The sequence below is a fragment of the Perognathus longimembris genome, chromosome 8, assembly GCF_023159225.1.
Source record: "Perognathus longimembris pacificus isolate PPM17 chromosome 8, ASM2315922v1, whole genome shotgun sequence".
Taxonomy (NCBI): Eukaryota; Metazoa; Chordata; class Mammalia; order Rodentia; family Heteromyidae; genus Perognathus; species Perognathus longimembris.
The window spans coordinates 68,444,566-68,458,980 of NC_063168.1; positions in this window are offsets into that span (position 1 = coordinate 68,444,566).

Genomic DNA, 14,415 nt, shown 5'->3' on the forward strand with positions numbered 1-14,415 from the left:
AAATGTGGGAATGTCGTCATTTCACCATACTTCATAAACCTATTACTAGTGGTGATAGTGCAGCAAAATTCTAATTTGATAGTTTCCCTCTATGATCACTTTAAAGATAAATCTACTGTTGTTTCCATGGTTTCTGGTGAAAAGTCCATAGTTATTCAAATCATTTCTTTCATTATATAACATGACATTTTCTCCAGATGCTTTCAAGTGTTTTTCTTTATTTTTCATTTATAATGTTAAAGGAATAATTTTTTGTTTTTTTCTTGAGTTTTCTCTGCTTGATTCCTTAATATGTTTGTCTGTTTGTTTAATTTGGGACCATGAATTTGTTCAGCAAGTGCTCTTTCCTTAATCCCTTTTTGCTTTAGTTATTTTTTTCCAGACAAGTCTTTTCTTTTAGCCTGGCCTTGAACTAAGATCTTCCAGTCATATGCTTTCTGATAGCTGGGATTACTGGCACTATTCTCTATGCTTCCTCACTGATAGAGATGGGGTCTGCTAACATTTTCCCTGGATTGTCATTGAACCACAGTGCTCCTTATGTACAGTAGCTCTTTTATTGGTTAAGGTGTATGTCAGTCATAGGTCAATGCGGAGCTTAAGACTTCCCAGGCTGCTAGGATTTGTCCTTCACTTTGGATTCCACGGGGCCATTGTTCTGCTTGTCAACAATAAGAAAAATGGATATTCTGTGGGAATTTTAGCTATCTTCATGCCACTGCTATTTCTTCTTAGTCCCCTGAGCCAGTCTTCCCCTGTTGTCAAAGATATTAAAAGAAAGCGATACTTGTTCCTTGAGGCCACTTCTGTAAGGTTTGCAGTTCTTCTAGGATCAGCAGGTGTCCTTCTACAAGGAAAGTTCTAGATAGTACCTTCCTCAGGGTTTTTAATTTCAATCATCAGGAAAGACGTGTGACAACCTTCTGGAATTATAATATGCACTTTTTTTTTTTTTTAGAAAAAAGTATCTATTTGGGTGGGTCACTTTTGCACTATTTATGTTTTTTTCTTCTTGGCTTTTAAACTATCATCATGCATTTATTTATATTCTACCTATTTTCAGTAGTTTGAGAAAGCACAGCATATCAAGGTAGCACCAAATATCAGATTACCTTGAGCTTTTTAAACAGTGATATCACTGGTAGTGAATTGTAGGCAAAGGGCATAGATGTAATTGTCAGAACTAGCTTGGGACCATAAAGAACTCTGAAGTTGTAGTTTCTTTGCAGGTCTTGGATTTGGGCCCTTTGAAGTTATGAGAAGTCTGTCTTGTTTGTTATTCTTCCTCAAACTCTCTTGCAGAAAGCTCATTAACTAAAAGCAGAAAGTTTAAACTGAATTAAATTACCCAGAGAGGCTATTGATATTCTGGAATTATAGAAAAAATTATTGGTTAAATTTTTCTGGAGAATCAGATTTACAAATGATTCCATTTGACAGAAATGTTAATATCCACTGTTCACTACTGAAGTGTCTAGGTAGATTTACAGAAAACATAGACTATTATTATGGTTTTAATTTAAAAGGAATTTTGCTTATATTTCTTAGGGGCTGCTTGTATTCTTCTTAGGTTTTATTTATATCTTTTTTAAATGGTTAGCAAATAAAGGTCAAATATACTCAAGACACACAATGGGTCTTGATTTTTTAAGTAAGAGTTTTTTATATAGGAAATTTCTGGTTATTTGTGATGTAAGTTGCCAGTAATATAGGTTTTGCATATGCGTGTGATATGCTTCTCTATGCAAATCTTTTTAGTTCTCTTTAAGTCTGAGTAAATTAAACAGATACCTTTTCTTTTCCTGATTCAGGAACTTTATTATTAGTTTTTTTTCTGTATATACAGGATATCGCATTAATTTACTATTTGTATAGCTTTAGTTTTTACATTTAGAACTCTGGTCTACTTGGGGCTTATTCTGGTACATAAAGAGAATTATGAATCCCATATTATATTATCTTCTTTAACAATGCATATTTTGGTTCCTTTGTAATTTATTGAAAGTAACTCATCCTCCTGAAGCATGGCTTACATGATGAATGCTTGTCTAGCAAGAGTGAAGCCTTGAGCTCAGTCCCAAAGATCACCATCCACTGGTGATTTCATCTCTGGTGATTTCAAATACCACTTATAAAAAATAAACTACAAACTGGCTTCCAATCATAAAGTTGTTTAGTTTTTTTCAGTTTTGTATTTTGTTTTCTTTATAATACCCATTACTTACCAATACCAAAATATTTTTAGTTATGAGTCTGTGTAGTATATTTTAATACTTCTGAGTGCTGGAATATGATAATCTAAATGTATTTCACTAGTTTTCAGGTCCCAAAGTAGAATGTTGGAGTGACATTAATCAAGATGCATTGCATTCATAAACTGCTTTACTCAGTGGCAAATCCTTTGTATGACTACTTAATGATAATACAACATAAAAAAATCAATGATTTCAAGGTCATTTGTAGTTTACCTTCTGTCTCTATCTATCTATCTATCTATCTATCTATCTATCTATCTATCTATCTATCTATCTATCTATCTCTATACCAATAAAAGTTGAATTTTCCCCATTTCCTTTCTGTCTCTGAGACTGGTTTTGAAGGACAACACCTGATGACTTGAAAAATTAGAATTCTTGCTTGCTAAAAGTAGAAGTCAAAGTTCCTGAGAATGAGAAATAGCCACATCCCTAGTTGCATAATTACTCAGATGAGCCACATTTTCTCACAGCCAAGCAGAAATCAAGATTCCTCTTTGCAGCTAATGAAGGTAAAGCACCAGGCTCTCTTAACGTTTCATCGGAGAGGAGAAAACTGCAAAAAAAAAAAAAATGCAGCACACTTTAGCTCTGCTACCTACGGGTGGTCCTGTCTCTAGGATTGTCTCTAGGATTCCTTACAGCCAGGAGATGTCACTAAGGCACAGTGGGGGCAATGTGAATAGGAACAGAGCCCTGAGAGCTATAAGTCACTCCTGGCAAGAGCAGGGACCCACCCTGGCCCCCTCAGGTGGCATAGAGGAACTTTTAGGAAGACATAGTTGATTTGTAGTCAGAGACTATCTTTGCCTCTGAGAGTTGCTGATTTTCTTTTCTTATTTTAGGAACTATTTTTATTGTTGGATTTTTGGTTTTCTTTTTGCAATGCTGGGAGTGGAACTCAGGGCTGACAGCTAGGCTAGTACTCTACCACTGAGCTATACTTCCAGCAGCAAAATACTTTAACATAACTTGAATCATGTGCACATATAAAGACCAGCCAGAAGGAATGCTATATTTAAATAATATTGTTTAATTTTGAAGTTACTTTATAAAGCATCTTATAAAAGCAGTGACAATGCCTCAATATTAATAATTTAATTTGAATGTTATAAAGAGTAAACATATTTGCACATTGGAACGAATGTACAAAAGGATCACGTGGTGGTCAATTCATGTAGTTTTCCCCCCAGGTTTGCTTCTTAGTGCCTTTGTTATTGTGCCATTTTTATTCCTAGTTTTTCTTCGTTTTGAATTTTGATACCTACTTTTAAAGTGATTGCACACTAATACAAAAATTAATAAGAATTGATTGCAGAATTATGAAAAAATCAAACTATTCTGTAAAGGATCGGAAATCAAAACTGTTTAATGTTATCTTTTTGTTAACACTGGGGTTTTGAAGTCAGGAACTTAATTTTTATGAGTCTGGCACTCTATCATTTGAGCCACATTTCCAGCCCTATTTTTTGTAGACACTTTTTTTTTTTTTTGCCAGTCCTGGGGCTTGAACTCAGGGCCTGGGCACTGTCCCTTGCTTCCTTTTGCTCAAGGCTAGCACTCTACCACTTGAGCCACAGTGCTACTTCTGGCTTTTTCTGTGTGTGTGTGGTACTGAGGAATCAAACCCAGAGCTTCATGGATGCTAGGCAAGCACTCTACCAAGGCACCTTCCTAGCCCTGTGTAGACAAGTTTTGAATGAGGGTCTTCCTTCCTGAGTGTGTGTCTGTACAGTGATCTGCCCACGTTAGGCTTTTTGCCATTGCTGGGATCACAGAAGTGCCTCACCATGTGCCTCACCAGCTTCTCTCCATAGAGATGAGTTTCATAGTGTTCTCTACCCTAGCTGGCCTGGATCTATCATGCTCCCAATCTCAGTTTCCAATGGAGTTTGGGATGACAGGTATGGTATCATTGTACTCAGTCACGGGCTTAGAAGAGGGTCTTAAGCAGTGATCTAATTCTTAGCCTCTCAGGTAACAAAGGTTATAGATGTGAGATATTGACACTGAGATTTGTATTATCTTTTGACTGTCAATTCTGTTGCATGTTTGTTCCTATATGTTAGCAATATAACTATTATTTCACAAATGTAAGAATCACCATGTTTTGATATTCATTATATCTAATATTGGTGTAGCATTTTGAATGTTACATGTTAGAGCTGTCACAAATATGATATGTATTGCAGTTATTAAAAATGCATGTCCTCGGGCTGGTAATATGGCCTAGTGGTAAAGTGCTCGCCTTGTATACATGAAGCCCTGGGTTCGTTTCCTCAGCACCACATAATAGAAAAAAACAAAAAACCAGAAGTGGAGCTGTGGCTCAAGAGGTAGAGTACTAGCCTTAAGCAAAAAGAAGCCAGGGACAGTGCTCAGGCCCTGAGTCCATGCCCCAGGACTGGCAACAAAAACAAAAAAAAATGCATGTCCTCGTTTATTATTCTTAAGGTAAAATTAAATTGTTCAAGTCATTCATATTAATAAATCACTACAATATTATTTCAAAACTCAAGGTGAGAGCTGGGGGCATGAATCAAGTAGTAGACTGCTTAATTAACCTGTCAAGGCCCTGAATTCAATTCTTCCTTCAATCTCTTTTGTGTGGACAAAACAGATTAGAGAATCTTAGGAGATTTGTTATTGAAAATTTATCTCTAGAGGCAAAATATACCATGTGTGTTTATTTATGACATTTCACAATTTCAGTAAGTATTTTGTTTTCCAGCTCTTACTATTGATGAAAGTAAAGGTTTTATTGACCTCACATGCCTTACAAATAATGAAATTTTTGATAAATAAGACAAGTAGATGGAATAGAAAACATCATAAGTGCCTATCTGAAAGATGCCTCAACTTTACCTAGGGTACAACCTTAGGGCTAGTTTGATAGTCCCACTTTTACATAATTATAATATTTGATGATTATTACTTTAGAGAAACCATCACATTAATGCAGAGACAAGATTGGAAAGTGACAGCTCTAGAGCATCTGGTCAACCCCACACTTGGAGGAGACAGAGGGAGAGGAAAAAGCAATACAAGTGAGAGAGTGCTCTTACTGGGAAAAGTAGGACTGGCCATTCAGCTGCACTCAGATCAAGGTTTAGGGCCCTGCACCCTGAAAGCACTCTGCTGTAGTGAGTCACGCGCCACACACTGGGGTTTAGGCAACTTCCAAGAATATTACCTAAAACTGAGATATCAGTACAATATGGGATTAATAATAGCGGGGCTCCGCTTGCTGGGATCTAAGGACCACATTGCCTCAGGCAACTGGAGAATTAGATGTGTAATCAAATAATTCATCAAAGGTTACACAAAATGCAACAGAGACTCAAAGTTAGGGACAATTTGCCTTGCCAAGTGAAGGAGGAAGACTCACTGGGCAATATGCAAATTGAGTCAGGTCTTTAGGAAGAAGACCTGAGTCTTGAGTAAGTCCTTTCTTTCTAAACTGTGCAGTCACTTGCAAGTGGACTTGTAATCTGTGAGAAACAATAAAAGTTCTCTGTGGCAGGAGTCTGGATTGAGTTAGGGAGACATAGATGAAGACAGAAAGGTGGATGATGAATAGCTTCATATACCCAGACACAGGTCCTAGAGACAGGAGAGAGAAGAGCCTGTGACAGAGACTATCAACTGTGGTGAAAGGTTCTGATTGCATGGGGTGGGGGATGACATTGGAGTTTGGCAGAGCCTAGAAGAAATACTTTACTTCTTTTTTTTTCTTCAAATTTTTATTATCAAACTGATGTACAGAGAGGTTACAGTTTCGTATGTTAGGCATTGGATACATTGCTTGTACTGTTTGTTACCTTGTCCCTCATACCCCCCCTCCCCTCCCCCTTACTCTTCCCGCCCCCCCAGGTGTTCAGTTCACTTACACCAAACAGTTTTGCAAGTATTGCTTTTGTAGTTGTTTGTCTTTTTTTACCCTGTGTCTTTCAATTTTGGTATTCCCTTTCAATTTCCTAGTTCCAATACCAGTATACACGGTTTCCAATATACTCAGATAAGATTACAGAGATAGTGTAGGTACAACCACAGGAAGGTGATACAAGAACATCATCAATAATAGAAGCTACAGATACACATGGGACGTTGAAAGTAGTTACAACTGTGATATAACAATTGTCTCCATAACATGGAGTTCATTTCACTTAGCATCATCTTAGGTGTTCATAAGGGTATAGCTATTGGGCCTTGTGATGCTCTGCTATGACTTGCCTAAACCTGTACTAATTATTCCCAATAAGGGAGACCATAGAGTCCATGTTTCTTTACTTCTTATACCAAAGTGATTGTCATGAACTGTAAATGTACTGAGGGTAAACTTTGAATATGGAGAAACCAACTCTGTTTATTGTGCTTGAATTTGAAAAAGTCCAGTCATATTTACTTGAATTATTTTTTAATTCTGCCAAAGAAAAGAGGAAAAATAGAGAGAGAACTGATAGTGTAAACAAGCAGCATATTTATAAACGAACATAACTCCCTACAATAAACATGTTTTATGACTCATGCAACTCTATAAGACATATTTATAAATTCTAAATGCTAGCTAGCACAACCCTTGTGATTAATGGTTTATGTACTGTATAGCTCAAGAAAGGCTTTGTTTTAAAACCATTTACTTATCAAAGGAATTATTTTGGTTTGGTTATATTAAAATAAAGCAGAGAATAAGATGTTGGTTGCTCATTGATAGCTTAACACCTATAATCATAACTATTCAAGAGACTGAAATTTGGAGGATCTTAGTTTGATGCCAGCCAGTGCAGAAAAATCTGAGAGATTCCATCCTCAATTATGATCCGAAAAACCTAGGCTGAAAGCATGGCCCAAGTGGTAGAGCCTCTGCCATTAGCAAATAAGTCATCTAGAGTTCAAAGTCTGAAGTCAGACCTTGTAAGAATCTAATTTTTGGCAGAACCTAATTTAGGGAAAACATGTTTGAATTTAATTTCTAACACTTTCCTCCAGTAAGGTTTCTTCTTATGTATATCATTGTTTCTTAAATATTCTCTATGAAACAGCTTTTATTAATTGAACATAAGGAAATATTGAGAATAAATACTGAATTAAACATTGAACCAAACACCTTGCTCATTAACTGAACAACCACAATCTTATTGTTTTAGTTACAATTTCATGTTTTATTTTTTTTCATGTTTTGTGTTAGAGTCCTGTTATAAGATCTTGAGATCCATCTGCCCCAGCCTCAACTGCTGGGATTTTAGGGCTTTAATACTATATCTGGTCCTTAAATTAAAAAAAAAACATGTCAATGTAACTACAATGTAACTAGTATTTTTGTTTAGTTTTTGAATGTTATAAAACATTATTTTTTCTACCCCTTCTGTTTACTTACCATATTAGTGTATAAAGCCATAGGTAATTCATTTTCACTGCTGTAAAGTATTCTCTGGTATGAATAGAGATTCCTATTCCTCATTCTGTGGAAAATTAAGTTGTGTTAAATTTTTGCAACTATACAGAGTGAAGCTATGACAAATCTGGTATACCTCCTAGAGCATGTGTAGAAACTTATCACTATGGCATACATAAAAATAGAATCAGTGGGTAGTAGGGTGTGCGCATCCTAGATCTTATCTGATAATGTCACAGTATTTTCCCAAGTAATTGCAATAACTAGTTTACATTTCTGATAAGCACTGTACACGTGCTCCCAAAGCTTTACTTTCCTGTCTACATTTGCTAATGTCAAATTCTTTACCTTCTGGCAGTCAGTGGTTGTGTAATAATATCTCAGTATGACTTTAATTTGCCTCTCTGTGATTCTTAATGAGGGTAAGCTACTTTTAAGTTTTGACTGACTCTTCAATTTACTTTTTAAGAAATGCTTACTCCCCGTCCTTCTCTACACATGCAGAATTATCCCAGAATGTAATTCTAGCTGTAAACTTGAGACCCCTCCCTACCTCAGCCTCCTGAGTGTTGGGATAACAAGTGAAGGCTTCCTTGCAGTCTTTGGGCATTTACATTTTTGAATGTTTATCTTTTTCTCATCCATTCATAGTATTTACTTAAAAATATTTTCACGACTTTCTTAAATGTAGCTAAGTATCTTTTCATATTTTGTAGCTCCTATTTTCAGTTTCATGGCATTTCTGATGAATACAAGTTCCTGTTTTCTGATTCATTAATTCTATTCACCCATTCATTCAAACGTATTAAATATTTGAGCATTCAGAAAACCAAACAACACTCAAATACCTACCTTTTTGAGTTTCTCCAAAGGAGAACTGAACACATTATTACATTTGTTTTTGTTTCTTTTCTTGTCTATTGTGGGGCTTGAACTCTGGGTGTGGGCGCTATTCCTGAGCTCTTCACCTCAAGGCTCGTGCTCTACCACTTGAGCCAAAACCCCACTTCCAGTTTTGGGGTGATTAACTGGGGATAAGAATCTCACAGACCTTCCTGCCCTGGCTGGCTTTGAACAGTGATCCTCAGATCTCAGCCTCCTGAGTAGCTAGAAGGATGGGCTTGAGCCACCGGTGCCCAGCCACATTATTATGTTTAAGGATACAATACGGTGATTAAAAAAAATAGAGTCTGAACACTAGGGAGAGTTAAATAGAGAGAGCCATACATAAAATTGAGATAATGTGTAACAGTTAGCAATGAGTTTAAAGTCGTGACAATGGGATTAGAGTATGTAAAATATGATGAGTCAGGTAAGTGGAGGAGAAAAATTCAATCATCCAAAAGGCTATGTTAGCAGACAAATCCTTCAATCATTTATCAAATTCACAGAGAACAGAGACAGAGGAAATGTGAGAGCAAGTTTCAGCAAATGAGTAACTAAAGTCATCAAGAAATGATTGTGGCCTTGGGTTCAGGAGTGAAGGATGATATGGAGGAAAAGATGAGACAGTCTGATGGTATGAGAATTAGGATTGAGGAAAACCCTCAGCAAAGAATATTCTAGAAGTGTCAGTCATGTGTGGTAAGGAGAGCTGCCCTCTCTTCAATCCCAGTGCTACAAAGGTTGTGGGGAGATAAATAGCCAGTATCTTCAAGGATAGCAGAAACAGCAATGTCCTGAAGGGAAAGCCAAGTTTCTATCAAGAAGAGAAGTAAAGAAATTTTGATGTGAATTTGAAGATACAGAGTTTTTCTTTGACGGTAGACTATAGTGTCGGAATGCAGAACCCATAGAGCAGTTTTGGAATTCATGGAAGGTGGGAAGTAGATTAAGAAGAGATACAAAGCCTTATGGAAATTAAAGCAGGGACAAGATGGGTGACCTGAATCTGGTTGAGCCATGGAAGCATGGATGAAGAAAATAATGGAACAATTTTAATGTAAAAAATATCAGTCTTTTGTGATTAAGGCATTAAGCACCTCCCCAATAAAGCATGTCTATTTTTTAAAATGTTAAACCAAACTAACTAGAAAGTCGTTCATCAAACCTACGCCCCCCCCCCCCACCCCCCACGCCCCGTCCCGCAATCCTGGGGCTTGAACTCAGGGCCTGGGTGCTGTCCCTGAGCTTCTTTTGCTCAAGGCTAGTGCTCTGCCACTTGAGGCACAGTGTCACTTCCGGCCATTTAGCAAATGTTTAAATTAGAGATCATCATTTTGAAGGTACATGGTAATATAGAAAAAAATGAACGAAAATTTGGAAGACTGGTAGAGAGGCTGTTGAATAATCATAGGGAAAATCTGCACCTTACCTCAGCCCCTTTCCCCAGATAGGAGCAGAGATTTATGAGGTAAAATCACCATGCTTCAGTGACTGAGTAACCACCTAGTTATTGGGTGTAAGGGTCAGGGAGAAGTAAATGATAGCTGTGGATTAGTTCTCTTCTATTTTGTTGATGATATTTGATGTTTTAAGGAAATGAATTCTGCTCAGAACTCAGCTTTTCTATGTTTAGAACGTTATGTTTTCTCAGGAAATAGTACTTGAATACATAATGAATCCACCTCATGACATTTTCTGAAGAATATGAAGCACACATAGGCACATACAATAGGAAGACACTTTATGCCTCTGTGTATATTTTAAGCTTGATATTTAGAAAGTAAATGTTATGCAACATCATTATAAGTGTTTTCCCTTTTGGCATTTGGGAGAACCACAAGAGACCTTTTATTAACAAAAAAAAAAAAAAAAAAAAAAAAAAAAAAAAGAAAAGAAAAGAAAAAAAAAGGAAAGAAAAAAAAGAATTAGAAAAGTCACCAAAAACCAAATGTCAAAGGAGACAAGTGCTTAGAAGCTTTGAGACTGGTTCATGGATCCGTTTAGGATGGTTTCCTGAGTGTTCCTTTAATACCCTACAGGAAGAGAAATTCTTTTTCAAATACATCTGAGCGATAATTGCTGTACAAGCCTTCAGTGCTGCACTTGTTGCTCTAAATTGCTCCAAAAGTGTGTTGAAAGCTAACCTTACATACCTAACATACTATCTGGTCCTTTTTTAGCAACAGATGCCTCCAGCACAGGGATATGCTAGAGGCAATATAAATTATACTGGCCAAGATCCTATCAGACAGAGTTTTGGCTCAGAAAGTACACTACTTTTAAAAATACAGTCGAAAAGTTTAAATTAGAATCATTTCCAGAGATTTTTTTTTCTTTTTTATCACATCCACACTTGACTCATCCTTTTTTCATTCTCCTACTTCCTGGAATATAGGCCTTCCCTCGACTTCCTCTAACCACTCTATTCCAACAGCTTAGGAGTCCACAGATGAAAACGGCTTGCATTGTGGGAGTTTTAAATGACTTTCCGTTATGAAATTAAAACTCATTTTCTCCTAGACATTCACATGAGGTAATATTCAAGGACTTGAATAGAGAAAGAAGAAATATAAGAATTTTTGAGAAAGATTTTTCACTGCTCAACAAGCATCAGCCTTAAAACTTCAACATGGGTTCTTCTTTGATAAGTAAAGTTTTCAGATTTTTTTTTTTATAGGATTCAGCCATTCTATTTCTAGGCTTTCCACTTGGAGAAAGAACTATAGCTCTCATGCTTTCTTTGGTAATTCAAAAGAGCCCTCCACTATTAGAGATCTAATGAGATTTTTTGATAAAGGCAATATTGCATATGACTAAGATGCTGCAAGATGGGAACCTGACTTGATAATTATCTTACACTAGTTCTGGATTGCTTTTTTTGGCCAGTCCTGGGGCTTGAACTCAAGGCTTGGTCACTGTCCCTGGCTTCTTTTGCTCAAGGCTAGCACTCTACCACTTGAGCCACAGTGCCATTTCTGGCTTTTTCTGTGTGTGTGGTACTGAGGACTCAAACGCAGAGCTTCATGCGTGCTAGGCAAGCACTCTACTGCTAAGCCACATTCCCAGCCTCGCTGTGGATTTCTTGAGAGCTTGCTTAGAAGTTCGAGCAGAAGAGCATAGCTCCTCTCCAGTGTTCTTCTATCAGGGAGGGTCGTCCTCTTCGACGGAGCGTGTGCTGTCTGAAGGGACACACATGGAGCAGTGAGAGAGGAAGTAGACACTCACCTAGCCACCCAGATCAGCAGAATCAACCCTGGTGATGAATGGCGTGACAGATCACCCTCACATCCTAGCCCTGGATGTCTAACACTGGGAAATTCATAACTTCATTGTCTTGGGCAACAAACATTTATGTGAAGGTGGTATGACCATGTGGCTCTCTGAACTTTGATTTACTCATTTATAAAATAGAGAGGGAAGGCTGGGGTGTAGCTCAATGGTACTATCTGTGCTTAGCATTTGTAAAGTCCTAGGATCAGTTACCTAGCACTACAAAAACTAGGTAAAAATGAAATCAGAATGAGAGAAAAGGACAGAGGGAGAAAGAGAACAGAAGAGTAAGCTGCTAAGTTCTCTTGAGACTCCAAGATAATCTCAATAGAGTACCGTAGACTTCCGGTAAAATGTAGGTGCTGTGTAGTAAGTGCTTTTCATAGGGTTACTGTGAAGCTTGTGAGTCTGACTACTAATATCATCATTAATTATCTGTGTATCTTTGGGTAGTCAGTTTATTCCTGTGACACCATTTTCTCATTAGAAAAACAGGCAGATGGTCATAAAGATTAGATCATATACCACATATAAGAACCTGGCACTGCGTCTGATGATGGAGGGCTTTATGTCAGCCTGAAGAAATGGCCCAAGGTCACAGAGCTAGTGATGTCAAAGGACTTCTGTCATGACCCAGACATCCTAATGGCGAGTGTAGCTCAGCTCCCATGGCCTCTCAGACGAAAGGGGGAGATTTGCTCTAAAAGAAAAGCATGTGGACCTGGATATCAATCACAGAACAATGAGTAACACCCTTTGCCCTGAATAAATGTAAAGGGCAAATATCACACCAAGGAAGTATATTTTTAATAAAATATTACTATTTCCCCAAAGGCTCCAATAAATTATTAAAGAAATGGAAAACTTATTAGACAAGTGACTTTGATAGGAATATTTGCAAAGTAGGATTCTCTGCTCTCCTCTGATCCTCTTTCCTCCCTTCCCCTTTCTATCCCTCCTATTTTCTACTCTTCCCCTATCCTTTTCTTACCTCTCCCTTCTCCTCCCCTTTCCTCTTCTCTCTTCTTTAAAAATAAATTGATTTATTTATTGTCAAAGTGAAGTACAGAGGGGTTACAGTTTCATATGTAAGGCAGTGAGTACATTTCTTATCAAACTTGTTACCTCCTCCCTCATTTTTCTCCCCCCTCTTCTTTTTTTTTAATGTCAGTACTCAAGCATGAACTCAATAACTTGTGCTCTTGCTTGGCTTTATTTGAGCTGGCTCCCAATTGTGATCCTTAAATCTTAGCCTCCTGAGAAGCTAGAGTGATAAGCATGAGCTTCAGATACCTGGACCCTATTCTGCCTTTATGGTGAACTTCTTTTCTTTCCAATCTCCTTTGACAACCAGCTTCTGTCAACACCAGCCTCTGGAACATGTCCTTATTTATCAGGTCTCCAGTTTTCCCCTGAAGTCTCTTCATCTCCTTAGTATAGTATAGTATAGTATAGTATAGTATAGTATATGTATTGTATATGTATAGTCAAATGGGGGTATAGGTATTGTATATGTGTAATCAAATGGGGGTATAGATATTGTATATGTATAGTCAGGGGCTATAGGTATTGAATATGTATAGTCAAATGTGGGAACAGGTAAAGCTGCAGCCTCATTCCATTCACTGAGTATTTCTGCATCTCAGCTCTAGATGAGATAATAATAACTACTGGCAGCGTTGTAAGGATTAGTGAGATAACATAACACCAGGCATATGGTAGGTAGGCTTTTCAGTAAATGGAAACCATATCATCAGGGTCTGTGAGCAGATTTTCTAGAACTAAATAGGGCATTCTGTGCTAGGAAAAAAAACAAAACCCACAGGAATATGGCAGACTGTCAAGGCAAGGCACAGGAAAAAATAATCCCACAGGATTACAAAGAGTGGAATAGGGCCAAAGTAAAGGTGAAGCTGCTAGAATTTGCATTCAAGGGCAGCCATTGTGCTGGGGACAAGCTGCCCCCCCTCTCCCAAAGCAGGACGCTGTTTTGTTTTCCCGATTAGTAGTAGCTGGTCCCAAGACTCCATGGTAACATTTGTTTTCTTGGATCACTTTTGGTATCTGAAGTTGTTGGGCTGGCTTCTCTGAGCAGCAGACTCTAAGACAAGATTAAATGTGAATATTATTCATTATAGGAAGACTTGTGAGGAAACACGGGAGCCTGGAGGAGGTTGGAAGACTCATCAGACTCTGATGATGATCTAATCCTTGGAAAGGAAAGAGGGAAAGTTAGATGGAAAAATCCAAAGGCAACATGGAGCTCTCAAAAATTCTGACAATGGTTAATGCTAACTCCTTGAGGCAAACTGTAGAGCACTCACTGTACAAGTGTTTTTTTCCTACATTTGATCATGGCCCGTGTGTTACCAACAGGGATGGATTTCAAATATGGAAGCTGGAGCCTCATTAATGTCTTTGTAGTCAAACACATGAAAGCTTGGTGTTTTATTTTGCCTGGATGTTCAATTTGTATTGTCATGTCCTTCTCTTGTTTGGAAGCAGAGTCAAGAATCAAGATTTATCTTTGCTAGGTATACATTCCAAAATATTTTAAGATATTGCTGTTGCATTGGTTTGCCTTTTATCCTTTGTCTCACCATATTAATG